This window comes from Diadema setosum, chromosome 16 (assembly GCF_964275005.1).
Source record: "Diadema setosum chromosome 16, eeDiaSeto1, whole genome shotgun sequence".
Taxonomy (NCBI): domain Eukaryota; kingdom Metazoa; phylum Echinodermata; class Echinoidea; order Diadematoida; family Diadematidae; genus Diadema; species Diadema setosum.
This window is the reverse complement of record NC_092700.1, coordinates 21,021,667-21,047,874: the sequence shown is the minus strand read 5'-3', so window position 1 is coordinate 21,047,874 and position 26,208 is coordinate 21,021,667. Positions and strand designations below refer to the sequence as shown.

General features: G+C 37.9%; 1 pseudogene; it reads left to right on the top strand.

Moving 5' to 3' along the window:
• Window positions 1–13,277: 13,277 nt before the first annotated feature.
• Window positions 13,278–25,410, top strand: LOC140239690 (uncharacterized; annotated as a pseudogene).
• The last annotated feature ends 798 nt before the right edge of the window (window positions 25,411–26,208 follow it).

Genomic DNA, 26,208 nt, shown 5'->3' with positions numbered 1-26,208 from the left:
CTCAAGACTCCAAACCTGAGAAAAAGACTCAAGAGTCCAAACCTGGGGAAATAAATGTACGTACGGGGAGATAGGGAGAAAATAAAAAAGAAATGATAAGACAGAAAATAAAGCCTTTTATTCCAACCTACTTATTGAGTATAATAGAAAATAAAAGTACGCACTTTTGGAAAGTGTGGACTAAGAAAGGAGATCTTGAAGTCATAAGGGTCTTTTCACGCGCTTGATTGTTCTATGGAATGAATGGAACAAAGCTCAGGATACAAATCTCAATAGAAACCAACATGAAGGGAACTGAAACTGAAAGTTCACGCACTAATTTTGATTGTTTAGTACTAACTTTCAATACAATGGCGTCATTAGTTTTTCTCAAAGTTAATTGACCTGAAAGCGAAGAGCGTTCAAAGTATAATTCATGCTTCCAATCTATAAAACAGAGAGAGCCTGAGTCATACAAAAAAGTTTCACAAAATACATAAAGCAGCTCTCCCATTGCTTGATGATCCCAAAGTTTTGAAATGTACAGAAATTGATCTGTCAGATAATATGATAGCGTCGTCAGACTTTAAAGTGGTTTTGTGATTCACAGTCACTTGTATAAAGATAAAACGCAAAAACCAATATTATCTATTTTTATGAGCTTGAGGTATTTAAGATTGAATCACATTGTGAGAATATCTTCAAAAATGTCATGTACTAATGTAAAATGTGCATAGCCAATGAAGAGATAAAGAGCTTCTCTATTATTTTGATGACGACATTACATTAGAAAAGTACAAAAATAACAATTTCCTGATGCCTAATGTACAGTCATGTAGAAAATGGTAAAAGAACATTGATTGTTATTAAATATCCTTATATACTATTATCTCCACAGTATTTTTGTTTGTTTGACTGTGTTTCACACTTTGCAACTCAATGTACGTATGCATTGTGTAAAGAGGAATATCTAAAGAATTTTGTTTCGACATTATGTGATATTGATGCATTTTATGATTACTCAATTGATACAAGGTTTCAGCACATGAATTTAATGCAGAAAGCTACAGAGCTATAATCCAGTTCGGAGTTAGCTCATGGGCACATTGCTACGAATGACCTTTCTTTTTTCTCAGTTGGTTAGGGGCACTTCACTCGTTTTCAGAGCGACATAATGCATAAGCTTTACGTAACAATTTATGGGATTCATCAATCCCGTTCAAACAAAGAATAACCTTGCGTAGACCAGATGAACAGAATGATCTGTCAATTCACACTTGAGAAAGCATCCATTTCATTATTTTGCATTGGATGTATTGACAATCTCTTTCTATTGATATTGCCAAATACCACTTTTGCTGTCAGGTGGATGTGCTGGCAAGCGGCATTTATAAGGATTACATGAATAATAATTACATGACAGATGCTTATCTCAGTAAATTTAAAAACCAACATGCCTGTTGGTCCGAATGACCTTGTTTCTGCTCATGCGCAAAGTGGAACTCCGAACTGGCTTATTGTGTGTGTTTTGTGTTGTGTATGTGTGTGTGTGTGTGTGTGTGTGTGCGTGTGTTACGTTGCCAGTCGGATATCATTAGAAGATGATAAATATCTGCACGGAAAGCAAATTTTGACGTCAATGTCTTTAACAAATCTTTGCCTTTCAGCCATTTTTTTTTTTTTTTTTTGTCACGGGGATGGGGGAATGGGGGAAATTATTGATATTACATTAAAGCTTCACTTCTAAGAAACTCCTCTGAAATTCATATCTGGCAAAAACATACAATTGATTTACGCATATCATGAGGCTACCCTGATGAGCACCACACACACACACACACGCACACACACACACACACACACACACACACACATATATATATATATATATATATATATATATATATTTATTTATTTATTTAGCGAAAGTTTAATTCTTTTTGTTTTCATTTTTTAAATAACCTTTAGAGTAAACATCTAAAAGTCTTCCTGTCTGACCTTGAAAATGTATGGTATGAGACTTTCAACGCACAACTGATCTATCAATTAGTATTCATTTAAAACATGTGAGATAGAAGGTGCTTAAAAACACAGCAAAATATAAGCAATTTAAACGGAGATTTAGTCGGTTGCGCGTATTCCTCCAGATCCAAAGGACCCGGGTTCCATTCCCGAATCTCACTTAGCAATAGTGTGAAATCACACTATCCCCTCTAGCCCTGATAGAAAATACAGAGCTCGGTGCATAAACAGGTGAAATGGTCCCGACTCACATCTAACTTGGCCCCATTTTGGAGACCAGCTAGCGCATCTGATGAATATGGGTTATCTCGTCGTCTTCTCAGATTGAAAACAAAACTAACAAAAAAAAAAAAAAAAACTGACAAAACAACTTCGATGCCTTCAAAAATGTATGTTTGAGTTTGTGTGTGTGTGTGTGTGTGTTTGTGTGTGTGTGTGTGTGTGAGTGTGTGGGTGTAGTAAGTTCTTTTTCGCAGAATATCATGAGCTATTGGAAAGCATAATGTCTTCAAATACACGAATATTATATATATTTGTAAATACATGTATATTTACATGTACATGTGTATTATGGTAATAATTTTGTATTGAAGCATCAATACCCTCAACTGTTACGACAGAGAGTGAAGTTGTATCGGTATCTGTGTGTTGTTGTTTTCTTTCTTTTTTGAAGTCAAATCTGTCATTAAAAAAGTGAGTTTCTAAATACAGCAGTCACCCCCTCCACTATAACCACATACATTTATTTACATCTTTTAGACGGAAATGAAAGCATTTCACCCGTGAATCATTAATCGGGGCGTATTCATCGAAAATGTCCTTAAACCCCCCTCACCCCCCAAAAACAACAACAACTAAAGTTTTGAAAAACTTTGGCTCAATCACTTTTTTACAGGATGTTGATATAGATTCCTGATTTAGTTGCGTGTTTACTATGCATGGTTCATGCATTTTTTCTTTTTCTTTCGACATTGTTTTCCAATTACCTTTTCAATTCTCATTTTTTTGTGTGTGTGTGTCTACTGTTTGTGTATGAACAACATGATACATTACAAATTTTACATTGGATACACGAAGGATGTTAGAACATACGCACAAGACAGTCACGGCGCCAAGAAAAGCTAACATTCGTTTTCAAGTAAATTCAGAAACGATTGTGATTTCTTTTTTTTTAAAGAAATAATTGTGCTCCCTTTTCCGGTTTTCATATGACTGTATTTAAAGTGTTAGACATTAAAATTTTGTATCGGCATTTGCTTATTCTTCTCAGCATTTTTTTTTTCTCTGAACCCTATTGGAAACTTTTGCAGTCTGAGTCTGATTATTTGGAGTTTTATGCGAGTCGGTCTGAAGATGATGGTTTCCTTAATTTGTATACTTTCACATGATTCGGTTCCAATCATTCCATGACACAGATCCACTGAACTCTTTGTAAAGTTTACACATAGATTAAAGTTACGCAGATCTCCATCTTGTCGTCAGAGTAATAAAAAATGCGCCCTCTCTCTCCCAATACCATCGGCAAACTTTAAAAAGCAAAGACGACACTCTCTACGTTGAGGACGGCTTGTATTCCAGCACACATTCTCGAGTAGTATGCTGACATTATTCCATGAGCTTATCGTCTACTGGTACTTTAAAGAGAAAGTTCATGTTACTTAATGTCTGTAAAACCAATAAAATTATCTCAACTAATTTATTCTTGTGTGATAACCAATACTTAATCCTCTTTTAATCATACATTAATAACATCCCCTCTCATGTATGGCTTGGAGTCCTTCACCTACTTTGACATTGACGTGAGACCAATCTCTTCTCCTCAGATGAGGTCCTGCCATGTGCAGACTGTCGGCTATGTGATGGTGTAGCTCCGACACTCCGACTCCTTTAAAAAATAGTCATGATGAGGGTTGTCTCAGAGTCTGCAATATTGAGAGAGCCAAGACAGTCGGGGAACCAAGGTATGCCAGTGAGGGCGCTGTGGATTCGAATCCCGTCTGGGACAAAAGATAGAGAGATGTATTAGGCGACCTCCACGACCAAGGGTCTCTTCAGGCGCGGTGGAGCACCCCAATTTGCATCTCATTATCGCCCCGTTCTATTTGAATTTCCAACGGGCATCCACGGCTGCCCGAAACTGTGTGCGTGAAAAAGTCAAATCTTTACCTTCTCCTTGTGCCGCTATGCGTGCCGCTAGTAAACTCAAACTTCCCACACTATCTAAGTTTTTAAAAACCTTCCTTTTGATGAAAAAATTATGAAATTTGCTGCACTAGAACTTGAGATATTAAAGCGTTTTGAAAATCACCTCTCGCAAAACATGCTCTCTGTTTTTTTTTTACGACTGGACTATGGCCGGGCTCCAATGTGTGCGAAATTGTCAACATAAGTTCATCAGGCCTCAATCCATATATGGTGAAAGTTTTCGTTTGGTTCCACCTGTACTTTTTGAGAAATCAACTTGTTTCTACAGGGTTTGGAATAGAAAATTGTAGTCAGCGAAACAATTGAAAATGACGTCATTTCTTTTCCCGTAATATTGGGCATGCGTGGTACGTGAGATTCAGGATTTCGTGCTCATTGTTGGTTTGCATGTGACGCAGTCAATTTGCGGAGTGTCGCCGCACGGCGGTGACTGCTGAGCTGCTGCCGCGCACGCTGCATGCAGCAATGCGTTGTGTGTGCTGTGACATGCAACGCTACAGCAGGGAGGTGAGACTCACCGCCCTGGCTACAGTGACGCGATTATATATACATGGGACCGACCTGTACGCTTTGCGTTCGTGTCATTTTTGACATCAACTTCAGTTTTTTTCCGACACAACCATGGCCGGGAATATTACGGTATGAAATTTAAAATGCAAGCAGATAAATAAATTTCGGTGTACTTTGTTGGAATGGCGCTTTGGTTCCGTAATCCCACGTCGTGAATTTTAGGATGATTTTCGAGGCATATTTTTGGTAATTTTGCTCGCCAGGTTTTCGCAAAAATTTCACATTTTATCATTGTCAAATCCTTTAATATGTTATATATATGTGCATATTCGGACATGTTTTCAAATTCAAACTAACTCTATTTTAATCTGAAAATAGGTTTCCTTAAATTGTTATTAGCTTCAGAAGTTGTTTACTTTTTCTCAACTACGCGAGTACATACTACATGTTGTTTACTTTATGCAAATGAGGCTCGGCTGCCGATGGATTTCTGCGAGATAATTGGGGTGCTCCACCGCGCCTGTCTTGGTGTTGGCATAACGACAGAGGAAGACTCTGCTTCGCTTCTAAAGCTTCGCTTTCGAGAGCAGTTTGACGCGATCTCTTATTTTAGAGAATTTCAAAGAAAGATAATTTCCATCAGGCGAAATTAATATAATTACTTTCAGTCACCGATGACTGCATCTCAAAGGAGCAAAGATTAATTGCTCTTCACTTCATAATGCTTTGTCAGTTTGCCAAGTATTTAGTGACTTTTTGCCTTGTTTACATATTCCATGAGTGCTGATAGAAATAGTCACTTGGCACTAACATGAAACATCAGCTCTCCACAACACCCCCATCTCCTTAGGTCCCCTTAACGATTAAATGCAGATTTCATTTTCAAAGATTAACCCAACCGATTAAGAAGCACTATCTACATTGGCGGATCCAGAGAGGGCGCTCCGGGCGAGCGACCCTCTTTATTTTTGTTAAAACAAAAGAAATAAAAACAAGTGATGGGCGCGTGTGCCCCCTTTAATTTTCTAAAGACCCCTCCTCTTTACGGAATTCCTGGATCCGCCCCTGATCTATCCGTCGTAGAGACTGTCGTGAGAACAATACAATTGAAACGTCTTCGACCATTGACGATAACAGGTATTACTTGAGTACTTGCGTAGACTGGAACTCTTGCTATACAGTAGCCTCATAAATATTAGATAACAGCATAGTGATCAATTTTGTTTTAGACATTTTGATTGCATCAATGGGTATCACAGTAATAGATATGATCCTGCATCACAAAACGAACACAAAGTGGCCAGACATGAAATTTTAGTTGAGAGCATATTCTAAAAGAGCAGACTTTAAGCTTTAAAATGATGTTAACTCAAATCAAATGGACTCTCCTAACCTATCTTAATATTGGAAAGAAAGCACACACTCGGGAAAAGTGTGAACTGAGAAAAGAGGCTCTAAAGTACGGTGTCCATTCAAGCACTAATATTTTACCAAGCCGTGCCGGCTGGGACAAAAAAGAAAAAAAAAAGAAAAAAAAACAGGATGTAAACCACCAGGTTAACAGCAATGAAGGAATTATCAAATTAAATTAAAATTGAGCATGCCTTCTTAACACATTCTGTCCATAATTAATGCCAACTTTCAAAGCCATAGCATCATCCTTTCAAAAGTCATTAGATTTGAAAGTGAAGATTGTGTACAATGTTTTTAAGAAATGAAAAGGGGGCTCTAACGACACACCTAATCACACTATTCTACCAAAAAACTGTTCGAGATTAACTGCCAAAAAATACACTTTCCTGCCCATTTTACGATCCCAAATTTTAGCACAATGTAGAAGACTTGCTCTTTCAGAAAAAATGAAGAAGTCAAGATCGGCTAGGTTGACCCATTTCACCTATTTTCAGTCCTCACACAAAATCAGTGTGTGCGACTTTTTTTTTTTTCGTTTTGTGATGCACGGTCACAAACAACTAAAATAAATACATAAATACACTTTTAATACAAGGAGCAGATGAATGCATCGCATCACTTCGTCCCCTCCTGTTTTTAATAATCTATAGACGAGATTCCAATGACGTCATCAAGCCCTGCTGAGGGGCAAAAGCAGCATGGGCAAGCGAGTTAAGTATTACATCCCATGACGTCTCATCAATGCATGCAATTTTATCAGGACAGCCAGGCAGGCTGTTATGTGGTACGCGGAACGTGCGGTAGAGCAATGCACGAAATGCACACACGATTTCGTTTTGCACGTCAAGCAACGCGTTTGTCGAATCTTGTCTATGTACAGTCTTTATAGAAAAAGGTAATCCAAATTTAGAAGGCTACTATTTCATAATTTCAAGCAATGGAGAGCGCAATGCTGATTGTGTGGAAAGAAGAACTCTTCTTCTTCCCATTGGTACATATAATGTTGGTAAATTTGTCATGCATGACTCTCAGCACATGAACTTTAAAGACAACAATCAACATGATCAATGACAAATTCAGTTTTCCAAGTTTGAGTGTCATCGTGAAGGAACAATAAATGTCACTGAATGGGTGAGATCTGTGAGAGTGATCAAATTATCATCCAGCCTGCAAGACTGCGTGGTTTGTGTTTCTTCTAACCTTTTCTGGTCCATAATCTTCGACATGGCCACATTGACGGTAACTTGGTCACTCCCACAAAGGCTAACCCATTATCCATTTTCTCTCTTCATTCTCAAGACATGGGTTGATATTTGTGGGAGTGACTGAGGTATAGGACAAGTTGCCATCAAATCAAAGGTTATGGACCATATATATCAGGAAACCTTAACACAAATCCTAAACCTGTTAAAACACACACACACACCCACACACACACACACACACTCACACACACACAAACACACACAAAACCTACACTCGTAAGGGCTGCCCTATTCATTTGGCCACTTTCATTGACAGATCTCATCCACTCAGTGAGACATTCATTGTTCCTCCTTGACAACAGTCAAACTTGGAATTTGTCAGTGTTGTCTTAAAAGTTCATGTGCTCAGTCATGCATGACATTTGTTAACATAATTAAGTATCAATGTAAAGATGAAGAGGTTTTCTTTCCTCACAACCAACATTGCACTATTCATAGCTGACAACAATGAAACAACAGTCCTCCAAATTTGGAACTTTATTTTTTTTTGATGCGCGCTGTAGAAATCGAACAGAGAATTGTGAGGTGATGACAGTACCACCTCATTTTCATTGAATACATTGTCACTGTTACGTAAAATAATGGGAAACGCTGGATTACATCACTTTCAAATTATGTCCAAATAAAATGAACAATTCTGTTCTTAAATTTGACTTTAAATGTACGTACGAAGTATTACAATTAAACGGGACATGACGCGGTATTTTACATGAACGGTTTAAAAATAACAATGGACATGGAACTGGATGACTAAGGGCATTTTACTGGGGGTGGAGAGCAGCCTTAAATTTCCCATCTATACTCATAGGACGATATGAAGTGGTGAGCTCGAGAAATAAACCATAAGCAACCAATCATTTCATACTGATGAATTATACAGTGAGTTTCTGGGTCGCTAGTAACCCAGGGCGCCGCAGTGTTGGGGTCGCTGGAGTGTGCGGACGGTGAGGTTGCTAGGAAAGTATCTATATATTCAAATTCTACGTTTATGAATATCACTAAGAGTGTGATGTGAGGAAGTAAAACAACAGGGAAAATGTTTCTGCTATCCACGTGCTTGTCAGCTGGACAGGTGTAAAATTTGTGAAAATACACCCGATCAGAATATCAAGGGTAGCAATACAAAGATCTATGTACATAATCCATAAGAAAGCGTATTAATGAGGCGGGAAGCAGCCCTTCAAGACACCACTACCTCCTATGAGCCTCTTGAATGTTAGATCTATATATCTTTTCAATACTGAAACAAATGAAGTTGGACTGTCAATCAGTCATGAGGATTGTCGTGAGAGAGAAAGAAAAACCCAAATACAATGTTCTAGACCAATGACAGCCATTGAATATATCGAAACTTTATACAGTACTCGTAAATGCAGTAGAAGTGTTTTACAGGAGGCAATGTATTTGTATTTGACAATACTTCTAATTGCCTAGTTTAACGAATAGATAAAATCATAATGATAAATAGTGCTGTAAGCAGTTTAATAGTATCAAAATTATTCACAGGAAAAAAAAACACACTAGAAATGTCGTTATAGCGACTGGTATGGCTCCGCCATAATGTATAATTCTCCTAATGTAAGTCTTAATACGTCTTAACAATGTGTGATAACAATTTGATCTCATTGGCAAAATATCAAAATGGCATGTTATAATGTGTTGAGTGCTCACTTTCCTTGAACTAGATTTAAATGGATGAATGGCTACATTTTCTAAGAGAGCATATATTTGGGGATTTGAGGACTTTTAGTTGACTTTTAACCCTCTATAAATCTATGCATTGGACAATTTCAAGGTATAGAGAAAAAGTGTAATTTCTGTATCAAATAGTAAATTATTAGAATTTTGACCTGGCCTTTGACCCTTGACCTTTGACCTAGCTATGACCTTAAAATTCCCAAGAGAATCACTGTCAGGCAGAACATGCATAAATATCAGTTTCATGATGATACCTTCAGCCATTTCCGAGATATGGAGGATGAAGTGAAATCAAGCACAACCACTTGATCTTTGACCTTTTGACCTTTGACCTTCGTGGCCCAAAACTTCACAGAGAATTTCTATTGGGTAATACATGTATACACCAAGTTTCAAGAAAAATCTTGCAGGCATTGTATAAATATGATGGAAAAAGTGAAATCTAATGAGTTGACCTGGACCTTTGACTCCTGATCTTGACCTCGTGTCCCCAAAGTTCCCTAGAAACTCACTGCCAGTCAGTGCATGCATATGTACTATGTTCCATGAAGATAAAATCTTTGAAGGCTTCCGTGGTGTTAGAACGTTGGGTGGTAGAAGGCTGCACGGTGCACCACGTATTCGGAGAACGGCGAGAACATGCTTGCCGAAACGTCGGGATTGGGTAGGCCCTTTTCAGGGCCACACACTTACCCTAGAAAGAATACGTGGTGCACCGTGAAGCCTTCTATCACCCATCCATGAAGACACTTGGAACGCTTTCCAAGATATGGAGAAAAAAAAAAGAACTTTTAACATTTTCACTTGACCTTTGACCTTTGAACTTTCACCTCATGACCCAAAACTCTCACTAAAGAATCTGAATTGGTTAATACATGTATGCACTAAGTTTCAAGAAAATACCTTCAGGCATTGCATAAATATGGGGGAAATAGTGAAATTTTGTGCATTTGACCGTGACCTTTTGACCTTTGACCTTGAGTATGTGTGCCCATAAGTTGACAGGCACAACTTCACTCCCTCACACATATACAGGTACTGTACCTGTCAAGTTTCATTAGGACACCTCAAACAGTTTTTTTTTTTGAGTTATGCTGTCCACAAAATTGATTACGGACGGAAAGACGGACGGACGGACGGACGGACGGAAGGACGTACAGACGGATGGACGGAAGGACGGAAGGACGGACAACCCGAAAACATAATGCCTCCGGCGACAGTTCGTGGGGGAGGTATAAAATGACAATACGAAAAAAAAGCACTACAAGAATAGCACAGGAATTCATCTTGTCACATACTGTAGTACCTCTTGGAGCGGTATTTAAAGGGATGGTATAGTGTTGGTTAAGATCTAATTTCAGGTTTCTAACTTTTTTTTTTTTTTTGGTGAGATAATGAGTAACCTCTTATGAAATATGAAAGAGCACGAGTAATTCAATGTTTATTTGATGACAATTGGTTTTGAAATGGCTGAGATATCCCAAAACAGAGCAATTGTAATATAGTGTGGGACCCATCTTTTATTACGATCGCTTTGTTTTACTTTGTTTTTGGATGTTTCAGTCATTCCAGTCCCGATTTTCATCTAACAAACTTTGAATTCCTCTGAAAATGGTATGCTCTGTACTATTTCATTCCTTGGTATCTCGCAAAAAAGTTATAAACTCAATTTTCATCTCTACCAAGACTGTACCATCCCTTTAACTGACGCTTCACGTCATTTTCGCAAGTTGGAGGAATGATAAGAGAAGTATTACGGCAAAAAGATTTTTTTTTTTTTTAATATTCATTTTTGAAAGAATATATTATCAGTCCCTAGGCAGTTTGGTATGGGGAATGGCATTCAGTCCGCTTCGCTATCATTTAGTCATAATTATGATTATAACATTATCATAATAACACTAAAAGACGAGCCATCGGTATATTTTATGAATTTGAGTAATCTGGAAAAATACGTTAACCAAGCTCTACACATAACAAAGAAAGCAATTTTGCAACAGTGAACTGAATCCGTGTATCAAAACTTTCTCATCACAATCCACGCACGAAAAAGATCCCGCTTCACTCAATCATCGTAAAGAGGAGAGTTCATAACCCGGTGAAGTTTACAAGTACTCACATAGTGCAGCTGACTTTGGGCTACAGTATTCATCCATCTTGTCAGATGGAAAATGAAAACGTAAACTAAAGAAACTATATGTAGCAAGTATGACTTAACCATCCAAAAGGAATGTTTTCGAACAGTGGAGAATTCCTAAGGTGAACGCGTATAGTGTGCATCCTTACAACCAATCGAGGTCCTTAAAGCATGTTCACAGATAATAATACTTAATTTCCACTGAAATCGTGACTATCATTAGCAATGATAACATCCTTTGTAGAAAGTGTAAGAATTGTGAGAATGTACATTTTCAGAAGCATAGGCTAGTAATACACACAAACTCACGCAAAAGAGTGTGAATCAATATCATGCCCAATTGCAAATGACTACATCCCTAGAAATATGAGGCAGTTCCTTCTTTCCGTTGTCAAAAGAATACCTAATCTTAAAAATTAAGATGTAGGGCTATCATATTTTTCATGTTTACATATCATGCATATTGTAGTTGATTAGAAAGTGTAAAGGATACTGGTAATCGCAATAAATTTAGTTCAAAACTGAAACAATGTAGAGTAATGAAGGGACCAACGAGATATTGATGTGAATCTCTAATGAGGATTGTCGTTAGAACACGAAAAATGAGCAGTTTAATCGCAGGGAAAATGACAATGAAGCAATTAATTAAAATGATTGAGAGACCGCGCTGACATCTACTGCTTAACAGACCGAATTAATTACATCCGTATATGCTTTCTATAGGTCCTGTCTTACCGCTTACGTGCGTGCACCCGTAGGAAATTAGAAAGTTATTGCAACGTTTATCTTGGACCGACTCTCAGTTTCACACAACAGGAGACAGCAACATGCTAGGGTCTGAAAAGAAAATGTGCGAGCAAGTTTTGATGCCTCTCCTCATTTTTGTCCCAACAGGCCATCATTTAACACCATTAATAATCATTTAAGATTTTCACGGCCCATTTGAGAACTTTACTTTGAACTTCACTCTCACCGCATTTAAAACTGGACCTATAATTTTATATTTGTTTTGTTTTGTTTTGTTTTGTTGGTTTTTTGTCGCTTTTTTCACACCTGGAGGTAAAACGAAATGTAGGGCCCTATCAATCTGCGTAGAGGCATTCCTAATCGAGTTGGAGGCAGTCTTTCATTCTACAGCTGAAGAGGGACGGATACATTTTTTTTTAGTGTGTGTGTGTGTGTTATAAAATAAAGATGAAAAATGTCTCTCGTGGCCTTATTGATTGCCTGTTTCTTGCTCCACGAGCCATTGCTCACTTCAACCTCGGAAAGCAACACGACATGTACGTATCCATTTTAATTAATTCTCCTTTTTTTTCGTAAATGAAAAATCTAGATTATTGTCCATGCTTTTCAACTATGTTTAATTTGCTGAGGCATGCATTTGTGAGAGAAAGAAAAAATACATAAGAGCTTGCAAATTTAATTTTTCAGTTCTACTAATAATTGTTCTTTATTTTCGTAGTAACGAAAGTACTGCTTTTTCTCATACCTTAGATCACTCTTGATGACCATTTAGATGTATTCGTCCCCTATCAAACCTTGGATTACGTAAAGATAACGAACTTATCAAGAAAAAGCATAAAAATAGAAATCATCTCTTTCTAATACGTAGTTACTGTGAATGACAAAACAGTTTCTGATTATGAATGCCCAAGCAAAAATGTACGTATTTTAGTCTCTTTTCACGTGACACAAGCATTACCATTTGCGTTCTCCCTTGGCTCCCATACCATGCGCCTGCAGATTTTACTCTCAACTGCTTGGGGAAGCCACTAGACCTCGACATATGGTGTGATGCAGCATGCATCGCTAACAGCAGTTGGGTCATTCAGGCACCTCTAGGACGGCGATTTCTCATTGAAATTCAGACTGGCAACGATATGCGGGTGGTATTTCTTGTATTGGATATAGCATCTAAGAGAACATTTCAGATTCACACTCAGCCTCTGCCTTTGAACGACATATTGTCGTTTCCTTTTTTATCACTGGCGCACGAGGTGAATCTGCGTATAATGGATCAATATACAGTTAAGGCTAATTTCACAATGAAAGTGGAGTGTTACAAGGGTAAGTGTTCATTGCCTTTAACTGGTAGATATTGGTGTCCATGTATACTTTCTCTAACTTTTTTTTTTCCTGCAGCACGAGTAAAAGATCTTTTCAGATAAAAGACAATATATTAAGTCGTATAAAAGCGAGTTATAAAGTGAAGAGAAACCAAGTATTTTGTAAAATGTGCAATTCCTAATGATTTTTGGAACGTCTGTCATATTGGTCATGTCATTTTTATCATCATTACCATTATGCTTTATAATAGCCTTTGGCTGATAAACCAAATCTGTTAGAAAGTTTCTACTATTAGTGTAATTGGATTTCCGTTATGTTATGTTTCACAATATAGAACAATATCTTTGTATGGACCATTGTTCTGCAGATAATGAGGTACGAGGTAAGATTAATCTTGGAAATGGCAAAGAACCTTAAGGGGGAAAAAAAACCTTAGACATCCAAGCATAAAGAATTCTGTATAGAATCATCATTCTGCTGTCAGACGAAAAAGAAAGATGTCGAAATAACGCTTTATTTGTTTTTCGTTACTGTGTGAGTGTTTGTCACTATAGTCACCGATTTTTCGTAAATTCAACTTTTCAAGTGTGTAGCTTTCACTTTTAAATGACCGGGAAGAGAACAATGACAATGGCTTTACATATCACATCAGTTAAAGTAACTTTAAGTGATACAATAACGCGATGCCATTAATTCAATCACTACTAACACCATATTATTCACAGCATCAGGCAATGTGTGTGGGTTTCCATGGGAGTAGAATATTAATCGTCAGCAAAGCATATATATAATGATAACAAGAATAAATGATAAATGCTTAAAACAGACACCAATACACACAATCTCTAAGCGCTGAGAAGAAAGAAAAACGGGAAATATGGTGATGTTTCAGAATGTTCAGATAAGAAAATTACCAGTTTACAGTTAACAATTCAGACGAATTTCCAGAATCATTTGATATAGAATAAGGAGCGAACCTGGAAATCCCACAAAGAACACGACAAGACACTTGTTTATGGCTAGATGCAGCATGTTGAATAAATTGTACGTCATTGTAGTTGATGGTGTCGAAAACCCACAACATATCGAAGTAAAGACTTCAATTTGAAGATACGGACTGTATGATATGCATCGTTGATTGTGCGTGTTCTCTCATCAATAAGGCTATTTATTTCCTCAGTGATGGAGACCGGATCTTGTCCGCCATTCTTTGCTTTCCATCTGTTTCTCTTATAATTCTTTTCGAAACTGATGCACGTGTACAATTAATTCTTTTGGGCATTGCGGAAAAACATTTCAGAAAGTATAACAATAATATCATTATTCTATGTACTTCACTCTCTTAAATTATATTGATCTCAGTGCATACCGGTGATACAAATTATCATTATCATTATCATAATTACAATTTTCATCATCATTATCATCATCATTGATTTTACGATTATTATTATTATTATTATCATTATTACTATTATCATCATCATCATCATTGATTTTACGATTATTATTATTATTATTATCATTATTACTATCATCATCATCATCATCATTATCATCATCATCATTATTTATTACTATTATTACTTTTTTGCATGTGATACAACTTAGAGAAGACCTTGTCTGTCCCTCGCGGATAATCGTATCTTTCCAAACTTTTGGAGTATGTTTTTGGACAGGCAGGCAAGTTCCTGCCCAAAGTGTAACGATATTTTTCAAATATGATACAAATGCTTCATCGGCGTTGCAGAATTCATATCGAAATAACTATAGTCTAATCAAAAGATTTATCTAGCTACTCTTAAAATAATGGAGACTAGTCCTTATAAAGTTCAGTTTATTTTGCGGATGTCTCTTTTTCCGCGGTAATTTGTTTGCTTGTTTTGTAGGTTTTCCCATTACGATCCTTTCGTCTAGAAATAGAGGAAAATGAAATGTCAGGTCAGACATAATTATGAAACTCTTAATGTCAGAATGTGACATATTGATGGATATACTGGCTGTTAAGGTTGAAGATGACTCAGCAAGCCTGGAAGAAATTGTGATACAAGAAATAAATGATCTTGCGAGCATCTATAGAGAAATCACCAGAGAGTATTAATCTTTTGAGATAAATGCTAAAATCGCACATGATTACGCAGTTTTCTGTAATATGATAGACTTGTAAAAGCTCAAGGAAGGAGAATTCTAAGGAATATATTCCCACTCTCTGTAGCAATGAAAATACACCGTAAGAGTCTTCATTATACGTGGTGTTTACACAGCAATGGAAATACACCGTAAGAGTCTTCGTCATACGTGGTGTTCATAAGTACGTCATCTAGTTCAAGATTGGATGATCTTGCATGCACAATTTTTGTACTTTTGCTGAAACTGGACCATTTTTTCGATATCTATATTCATTTAATGTAAAGAAATACCGTCAGTAAAGCTGGTTGGCGGACCCTCTCCACTGGATGGCCTAGTGGCTCTGGAGTCAGACCAATATGTGTGCTCTGACGATGGATTTGACATCAGAGCTGCTGATTCAGTCTGCAGAGAGCTCGGTTTCCCAGCGGTAAAAAGTTATTTGCCTCAACCCATTCTAAGTTCAGCAGAATCAAACAGGATTCATTGGCGTGCATATTCTCAAGGTAACCGCAATATTTTGCGCGTATTGATGTTTTCACTATGTTACATTAGTTGATATTGAAAGAAATTTAATTGGCGTCTTTTGTACACTGAAGTAAATTTGTATACCAAGCAAGGTCCGAAACACTTGAATGCATTTCTTTAGATCATAGTCAGTGCAATAACATTGCTGCCAATCTTTTGTTTTGATTTTGCCCACAAATAATGTTCGATTCCATTGGTAACGTGCAGAAATTTACATAGATAATGACTAAACGTTTTAGCATATCGCAGAGTTTATCAAAATTGGAACAGTTTATAAACAATTTTCGCAATGTCAATGCACAGGTTGTCAGCGTGCAAGAGTAGAGGGCTGTCTATTACAAGAAACTGAGTGTCCCTGGAACAAGGCTGTGAGACTTAAATGCAGAGGTAAGATTGAACATAATATGTCATGAATATGCAGTATGAGTTTATGCTTCTTTAAGTGTGTGCGTGTGCACGCATATATTGGATTGATCGGAATGTTGAAGAGTTTCTACCTGTTGAGCTACGCTAGGGCCAACATCTCTGAAGAAATTTTATATTTTGGTGGATCGGATCCATCGGGCAACCAAAATTTCTGGGCATGAATATTGCTGTAAGATAGAGTTAAAATCATGCTCTTGTTTTATTTTGGATGATTTCAATGTAGATTTAACAAACCTGAATGTTAGTTTTAAGGTTAATCTATTTTCAGATCTGTTGTCAGGCTTTCATCTGTAACCAGTCATCGATTGTCCTACGCATGTTACCCAGGCATCTGCTTCCTTTTCTTTACCAATGTAACTACCCTATACGATCATGCATTCTTGTTAATGACTGCAGTGATCACTTGCTGATTGTTACCGTTTTACCAGGCCCAATTTACTTTATTTATTTATTTACCTATCTATTTATTTATTCATTCATTCAAGTCTTGTCTAAGAAACAGGTTAGTCTTTTCAGAGCCAAAAGGCCTGCTTTAATAAAGAGCCCTGTTTATCATACAATACAGATCGGAACTTATCATTTGCGCATTACACTTTGTATCGAAATGAAGTGTTTAAAAAATGTGTGAATTATGAAAACCGTGAGGATACTAAAAGCAAGTATATTACATTATATTACAAGCAAACAAGTATTTGGAAATAAACAATAAGATTTTGTATGAAAGTAATGAAAATTGAATCATTGAAACTTTTCATTTTAGAAGTAAAAGAAAACCAAAAAATCAATACATAATGAATATATTCAATGATTATTTTGTTTATGTTGGTACTAAACTGCAAGATTATGATGACGAATATGAGAGTAAATCTGTTCATGATTATTTGGAAATGCCAAATAATAACACTCTTTTCTGTATTTCTCACATCATAAACAATTAGCATGTGTTAATGGTGTCCCATCGAAACTTAAAGAAATAAAACGTGGAGTACCACTAGGGTCTATTCTTGTGCTTGTACTATTTTTTAATTGTATATTAATGACTTGCCGTATTCAACATATCACGATAGATCGTACATTATTTGCAGATGATTCAAGTGCAAAGGTACAGATCCTAAGACATTATCTTATTATATGAATATTCAACTTGATTGTATAAGTGATTGAATGTCAATAAATAGATTGACTTTGAATGTTGATAACACTAATTACATATTATTTGGAACAAGAACTATAATTGATAGTAATTTGAATCTGATGTAAAGTGATATTGAAATTAAACGAATTTATGATTTTATATAATTTTTCATTCATATTTAGTTCCGGGTAAGCCATTATTTTCGTAAGATTAAAATTATACCTGTTCAAGATCTTATTTCACTTGAAAGTGTGATTTTTATGTTTAAAGTTTTTAACAATATTCTTCCTAACGAATTTAAGAACCAATTCATTCTGAATTGCTCCATCCATAATTACAACAGGAATGCTCAAAATATTCACTCACCATAAAACTGGATTTCAAAAAGTCAATTTTCCATATTCTTTGACAGATATTGCACAGCTGGAAAGTGTGGACAAATCTATGTATATAACAGAGAAGCATTATTTTTTTTCACTCCATCTTGCCTGTAGGTAAGGTCGTGTCACACCTTTCCGTGCAAGCTACGCGGAGTAGGGGTTTTCCAGAACGCAGGATAATTTTCTGCGGGCGAACAAGAACATTAAGGCCGTGTCACACCAGCCTTGCGTGCGACTTCCAAAGAACATTTTTGCTATCCGGAGGTCCCCGCAGATGACTCGCACATGACAGTACCTAGCATGTATCTCAAAAGTAGTTACCCGGAGGTGCGCACGCTGGCTCTATTTACCCGCTGCCAAAAAAAAAAAAAAAAAAAAAGGCCCTGTCACACCAGCTAAGCGGGCTTATTGCGTATGGGGATTTTTCAGCACGCAGAATAATTTCTGCGGTCGGGCAAGGTTTAGGGCGAGTTTGGCGTGGGTATTACATGATAAACGCGTGATACCTAAGTCCTTCTTGCGTGTATTCCGTTGAACTGCATGTTAGGCGCGTGGGTGTCACGTGATAGCGTCGTGATAGCTTCTTTTGTGTTAGTTACGGGCGGCATACGGGCTCTGCGAAGTACCTGCGCCACAACTGCGTGTTAACTGCATACTAGTCGCCTGCGAGGTGAGTGCTAGCCTGAACAATAGGATGGTTCGAGTGGATAGGCAAACAGTCATTTGTCAACTAGCTTTCAAGAAGTGAAGATGCCCCGTAGACGGAAAGTGCACAAGGGCAGAGAACGTCCAGTGGATGGACAGCCACAAAGCCCGGAAGGTTCACAGCAAATGCATCAAATTGCTGCTGAAGTCCATTCGGCGGATGAAGTCCTGTCCGAAAGGGACCAGGTAGTCCTCGACGCCACAGAGGACAGAGGACAAAGAAGAGAATGAGCCCACAAATGGCACGCACTCCCTTCACATAGGCATAGATCAGCGGGCAACTTACCTACTTCAAGTGGGTCAAATGCCTGTGAATTGCGGCGGCTATGGCCCTTCTACGGGTGTTCTACGTGGAACTCTTCGGGCAATCCTCGAGACTCATCCGGAAATAGTTTTGGTCATGCTCAAAACTTTGCTGCGGGAAAATTGGACTAGCGTGCGCACCTTCGGGCAACTAAGGACGAGATAAGTGCTAGGTACTGTCAAGTTCGGGCCAACTGCGGAGAGCTCTGGGTAGCAAATTTGTTTCCCCGCAAGTCAAGCCGCAAAACTTCCCCAGATACGGTATGACAAGGCCTTGAGCATGCTCAAAACTTGTTCCGGAAGAGTCACGGGAGTTGCCCGTAGAGGTACGCGCAGAACACAAGTAGGAAACCCTTACCGGTAGCACCTCACAGGCAACTCCAAAGCAGGTACTTCGCAATCCCCGTAAGTCGCTCGTAACAGGAAATGGATCGGTTTCAAGGCTCTCACGCGAGTCACACGGAACGCACGCAAGTAGAAGCTAAGTAGCACGCGTCTAGTAAGTAAGAAACAAGTGCGAAAATTGCAAACATTCTTGTCCGCCCGCGGAAAATCTTCTACGTGCTTTAAACTACCTCCTCGCCACAAGCCCGCGTAGCTTGCCCGGACAGGTGTGACACCGCCTTTAGCGAGTTTAACATTATTGTGTCTTACGTGCTAGACGCGTGCTATTTGCATTCTACTTGCGTGTATTCCGTGTGAGCTTTGAAACTGATCCGTTTTCTGTTACGAGAGAACTGGCATTGGTACTGCGAAGTACCTGCGTTGGAGTTTCCTGAGAGGTGCTGCCGGTGAGGGTCTCCTACTGGTGTATTGCGTGTACTTCTGCGGGCGACCCCCAGCGATTCACTCGGAACAAGTTCTAAAAATGCTCAAGGCCTTGTCATACTGTATCGGGGGAAGTTTTACGGGTTGACTTGATAGGAAACAAATTTGCTGCCCCGAGCTCTCCGCAGTTGGTCCGCACCTGACAGTACGTATCTCGCCTGTAGTTGCCCGGAGTTGTGCACGCAAGTCCGATTTACCCGCAGCCAGGTTTTGAGCTTGACCAAAACTTTTTCCGGGTGAGTCGCGGGGATTGCCCGAAGAGTTCCATGCAGAACGCCAGTAGGAGGCCCTTAGCGGCAGCAACTGGCAGGCAACTTCCATGCAGGTACTCCGCAGTCCCCGTTTCGGCCAAGATGATGAAATTCTGTGTGACTTCTGCCATTCCTTCAGAGGAATTCTTTCACTGAGTTGTCGGCCCCCACGCGCCTGGCACACAGGTCACACAGAATGCCCGCAGGCAGAACTTAAGTAGAACGCGTCCAGCAAGTAGGACAGATGCACTGACTCCTCCAAATCCTTGTCCACGCTCAGAAATTGCCCGGTATGCTGGAAAATCCCCACATGCAACAAGCAAGCGTATAACTTGCCCGGAAAGGTGTGACAGGGCCTAAACATGGCTAAGGGTAAGATACGTGCCAGATACTGTCATGTGCGGGTCATCTTCGGGGACCTCCGGGTGGTAAAAAATGTTCTTCGCAAGCTGAACTCAAGGCTTGCCCGGAAAGGTGCGACACAGCCTTTAGGCCCAAGATGATGCTCGTTCTGAATCCATGTCATGGCAGTGTTGTAATTTTTATTTTTTCCCTCATTTGTCCACCCATCACAGATATATACGGTTTATTGAAAATTTTGCCACTGGAAAATTATTATTTCGTGGATTGATTATAAGCACTTCAGCATTAAGAAATTGTTTGCTGATTTATTATCGTTAATAATGATTTTGTATGCACGCAGAACCTGGATTTCTTGGGTGCTACCAGGGCGACCGTTACGCTATTGAGGCTTTACATGTTTCCGGCTTGAAACTTCAATCGGACGAAGAGTGTCTGTCTACCTGTAGACTCAAACCTGGAAACCACGACATTGCTATTGTTAATGGAAGGATCTGCACATGTTATCAACCAGAAGAATATGCCAACTTCATTTCTGGAGAGAACTATACTCATTTTACACATTCTTGGACAACCCAAACCAAGGCAGAATATACCAACAGTTGTTTGTTTAACCGTGAGTATCAAGAGCATTTTGACCTATGAAAGTTAGAATGTTTTCTTATTCTCATAATTCTCTCACAGTCATTGTAAATAGCATTATGTTTGATCGTGTAAATAACACGCAGTAGTATGTTAGGGATGCAGTTTTGTCATGTCTGTATGCATTAGCACGTCAACAACATTATTATCAGTATCAAAACAAGTCATCTGTTATCAGATACCGCTGAAAAGAAAAACTTGAACGTGATAAAAAAAACCCTAACAAAACAACGAATTGCATTACATCGCTTTAAATTTTTAAAGAAATTATATTGCATGTGTTTATAAAATTCTTTACTACATATGGATTTTCAATTGGCGCAATTTCTGTTTTTGATGTGGTTCACCAGAATTCCAAACTGTCTGCTTTATCACGTAAGTCGAGTTTTGTGGAAACACGATTCACTGGTCAAATGGTTGTTGGGGCGATAGTTCCTCGGAAAAGTGGGTAAAAAAAAGAGTGTGTTCACTGCCATGACAATTACGTTAGCAGTGGTGGAACATCAAAAATGATGTAATGAACATTTTTTTCTTCGTCCTGTTTTGGTATTTCGTTTTCTTTGTATGATTATTTTGTTAGTTTCAGCATAGCTTATTTAGATATTGCACAGCTGTTCTCTTTTTATCGAAAGTTTCTGTCGGGTTTTGTGAGCACGCCGGTCCTGTGTCTGATGGTAATTGGGACTCTAATAACACGAGCTTTGGATTTAAGATAAATCTTACTTGTGACGAAGGCTTCATGCTAACTGGCAGCGCGACACTGCAGTGTGTGGGACTACCTGGATGGTCAACTTACTTCCCTGTTTGGAACTCGTCAGAGCCGTCTTGCAGGGCAGTCGAAATTACAACGAAAGGTCTGTCGTATATTATATTCATTTTAAAGCATGTTATAATGTCACCAGTAGTACACTTTTTTTTTTAAAGTTTTCATGCGGTAGAGAAAATTGAGACAGTATCATAGCTTATTCTCCAAGATAGTCATGATGTATGAGTTTTCTTCAATTTGTCTGTCCTCTGCACGAATTAAATTTGAAAGATCGCAATTGTTGATCTACATTTTGTTTTACGTAGATCAGCAGTTGTAATCATACAAATTTCATTCGTACGGAGTGCAGACAAATAGTGAATAAAGCTCATACAATCACACACCCCTTTGTGTATTTTTGTCAATATACAAGAGAGATGGTAATGCTTTTGTAAATCATGGTCATGACTTCGATAATGCGTATATGTGTAATGTAGCTTTTGGTCAGTTATATACGTTTGTACTCTCCGACGGACGCATCCTGCTTCAAGTGAAGGAAGGAATCTTACAATGAGTATGGCAATACATTTGTAGTTTTTACATTCCAAAGTTGTTCCAAAGAGAAATACACATGTCATGTGCTTCTTATTGCAGTAGTTCCAATGGTAAGCGTTTATGTATTTGTGATTGTTCTGTTACAGATAATGAGAGACACAATACCGAAATCAGCACAACGCCATCACTCATAGACGGTACATATCCAATAATGATCTTAATTTGGGGTTCATATGGGTATATAGATTCATAAAGATTTCTTAAGAAGAAACAAAACAGATGGGTGTGAAATTACTTGTCATTATGATTTAATTGAAAATGATGAAAAAAAAAAACAGTCCTAAATTAAGTTCGTCGATCACTATCGTCAACAGCCTGAAAAGCTAAACGATTTATCTATTTATCTGGTAGTGCAGATTCAGTTACCTTGACAGCTACAATCCAGCCATATTATTTGATTTCGTTATTTGTATATATAGACTAACTAAGGAAGGGGCTGAAAAAACTACTTAAAACCAAGCTAATTACGATGTCTTTAATGTGTAAATATTCCAGAAACTTACATACTGTGCCTTTCATAAGCGAACGGCAGCCCAGTCAAGAACTGGCAACATCGCAAAAGACAATTGTAAAGAATCATTCCTGTGAACTTCGGGTCTCACTACGAAATAAACAAATTATATCAATTTATTCTTGTCTCTCTTCTATTTCTCTCATTTTGTTCAAGTCAAATGGTTGCCAACAGCTCTATCCGGCTGATGTGGTCAATTCGTATCATATTCAACGACCAGATGTTTTCCCTATCATGGTTTACCTCTGTGTTAGTAGAGTTTAATCACGTTCACACATTCCATGATAAAGACAATTCGTGCGGTTCTAATAACAATAATAATTATCCAATAATGATAATTATAATTATGATAATATTAGTAATGATGTATGTATAGTAAACAACAAACTTTATACATACAGAGATACACTACTTGATCATTTTCTCGTTTTTTTTTTTTTTTTTTTTTTTTTACCTACAATGATACTCTCCTGAAAAGAATCTTTGTTACTGTATCATGTACACATGATGTAATAATGATATTCTGGTTCATTGCATCACCTCAGTCTGCCATGATCAGCGAACGCAAAATCATAATGACAAAACAATTTACATTTTTCGTGGAATATCGTTCTTTCTATATATGATGAGGATCTCTGAACTGTTAAAAAAAAATTAAAAACTCACTTATTTCGTTTAGCTTACAATGTTAAGTAACTTTAGTAGTATACTGGAATTATACCGTTATGATTTGTGGCTTTCCACTTTCAGTTGTTACTTTGTCTGGTCAGTTATGTATCTAAATCGCTTTGAGAACCTAGTTTGCATTGAATCACCCTTTTTAAAAACATTATATTCTTTTTCTTCTTCTTCTTCTTCTTCTTCTTCTTATTATTATTATTATCATCTCATTTCTTGCATTATGTTTCCTTTTTTTTGAGATCTAGAAACAAAAATTAGTGTGTTCGCCCTGAAAATTTCTCTGTGCGTCGTTCTCGTATTGCTTGGAATCCTATCTGGAGCTTGGTGCAACCATTACTGGAAAAGGTCAGATTTTGCGCAATCAAGTATCTTTTGTGTCTGTAGTTGTGTCTCGGGGATGATGGGCGAGGAGGGGAGCAAATCGCGGCGAGGAAGTAAGCTCTTGTCTGCATTCGCTAGCAATTCTCCTCGTGATAATCATTTTCAATTCAATTCAATTCAATTTAAATTTTTCATTTTGAATTCAATATTATTTTCATCGTTTATTGTAGGCCACATCGTTACAAATCTTAAAGTTATAGATACGTTGGCAGAATTCTACTATAATCACCGTGTTTCAGTGTATTGTTACATGGATCAGAGTAATATCAAATGACCTTGAGTAATATGATGATTTTCACCCTATATCCCATATTAAACCTTTAAAATCATTACAAAGTCTTATGCATAAACAGCATTTATTTTTCCCAAGACCTTCTCAATTTGCATCAGAATTATTACATTATGATTATCACAAATCTATTTTTTTTCGATTCTTATTCTTTGTTTAACAGATATAGACCTACACAAGCTTCGAACCAGCTTTTTCAAGTGTATCTCGTAGACACTTCTAACCGAAATCCGAACTTGGCCGGCAATATTGCATTGACCACTAACGCTACAGACCCTGAGACAGATGGTCATTCTTTCCCAAATCATCCGGGCAACACACTTAGAAGCATCACGGCTCGTGAGGAGAACATGTATCATATCTACCAGGATGCTGCGGAGGTAGATAAAGGGGCCTCCCAACCCTTAAGCGTAGAGCAAATCTTCTCCCCATGTGCGCTTTCTTCCCAGACTAACATCGATAATACCGTCAGCACATCAGTTACCTCAGTGAACATCCCGTACATCCATAACTACAATGACATACAGGGACCGTCATTATTAGCTCAAACGGGAAACGGCTACGAGGACTGTACCTACCAAAATGTAGACCTTGATAGAAACTCTGGAGTGAAAGAAAATGCCTCTATGCCCCATAGTGAGGCAAAGTCTACTATTCTTAAAAACAATGACCGCGATCACGTCAATCATTCAATCGATGAAGACAGAACAAAAGTTCACAACCAAGCTTCCTCATCTGTCTGTCCGACATTGCAGTCAAATTGTCACTCCAAAAGCAAAGAAGATACCCCCTTTTCCAATATATGTTCCCCAACAGATGTGCCTTCTGAAGACGTTTTTTACTATCAGCTAGAACCGGGGGTACCCCAGGATATCTAAAACCAGTAAAAAGCCATATCACCATGACGTTTTCGACTCGAGTGAATATAGTTTGATGAATCATGAGGATAATTCTGTCGATATCCTCCCTGATGTGAGGGAATTTGATAACACAACGTAGTGATCGCCACAACACCAGGAGCGCGATTAGCGAGGAATCACTTTACACACAGACTGAAACCACTGGGACATCTTTGTCAGCCAAACCCGTTTGCGGAGTGTTGTATGCAGAAGTGGGCAAACTACATGAACCATCACTGCTGAGAGCACTGCATGAGGGGATATACATGAATGTGAAAAACTCAAACATAAAAATTACTATCTAAAAAAAAAGATAGAATGAAGTGTATGTTGTACGTAGCGAGCTGATCCTGAAGAAGCTCTAATACAACACATGTGGATAACTTCAACAATTTTGTGTATAATAATCATCCATTTTGCCCCCTTCCGGATGTTAAGCAACGTTTGTGGATTTCAGGCTGGAATCGTCATTATTGTTTCTCATTAAAAGTAATAGAAAAAATGGAATATCTAGTGAAGAGATATTGCATTCTATTATATCACTCGCCATATGCTAAACCAACGTGACATGTCTTCATGTCTTCATGTGATTTCAGGGATAAGTAGATCCACACATGTGGTCAGCCTAAATGTATGAAGCCGTCGATTTATAAATGTTGTCACGTGCGTTATAGGAAGCCTATAATGATTTCAAGTCAACCATGGTATGTTGAAAAATTGACCAAAAAATTAAGATAATCTGGTGATATTAAGGGTTATCATGATAAGAATATTACATTTAGTACATGGTAGTCCACTTACATAAACAAACGTAATTACTCGGTGTCACAAGTACATACATTAACCCTATCAAATTAAATCTTCTAGTTCAAACAAAAACTCAAAATTGCTCTGGCCCAAAATTCTATGTGATATAGTTGAACATCAAAACTAGTTGCATTCCTTAGATTATGAAAACAATGACTGTAGTACTACTGTGATACTACCTTTCAATGCAACCGTACATCATCTTTGCCAAGTTATTGGACCTGAAAGTCAAGTGTTTAAAGGTTATCTCTTGAGACAAATCAGTAAATCTGAGAAAGCCAAGTCAGATCGAAAGA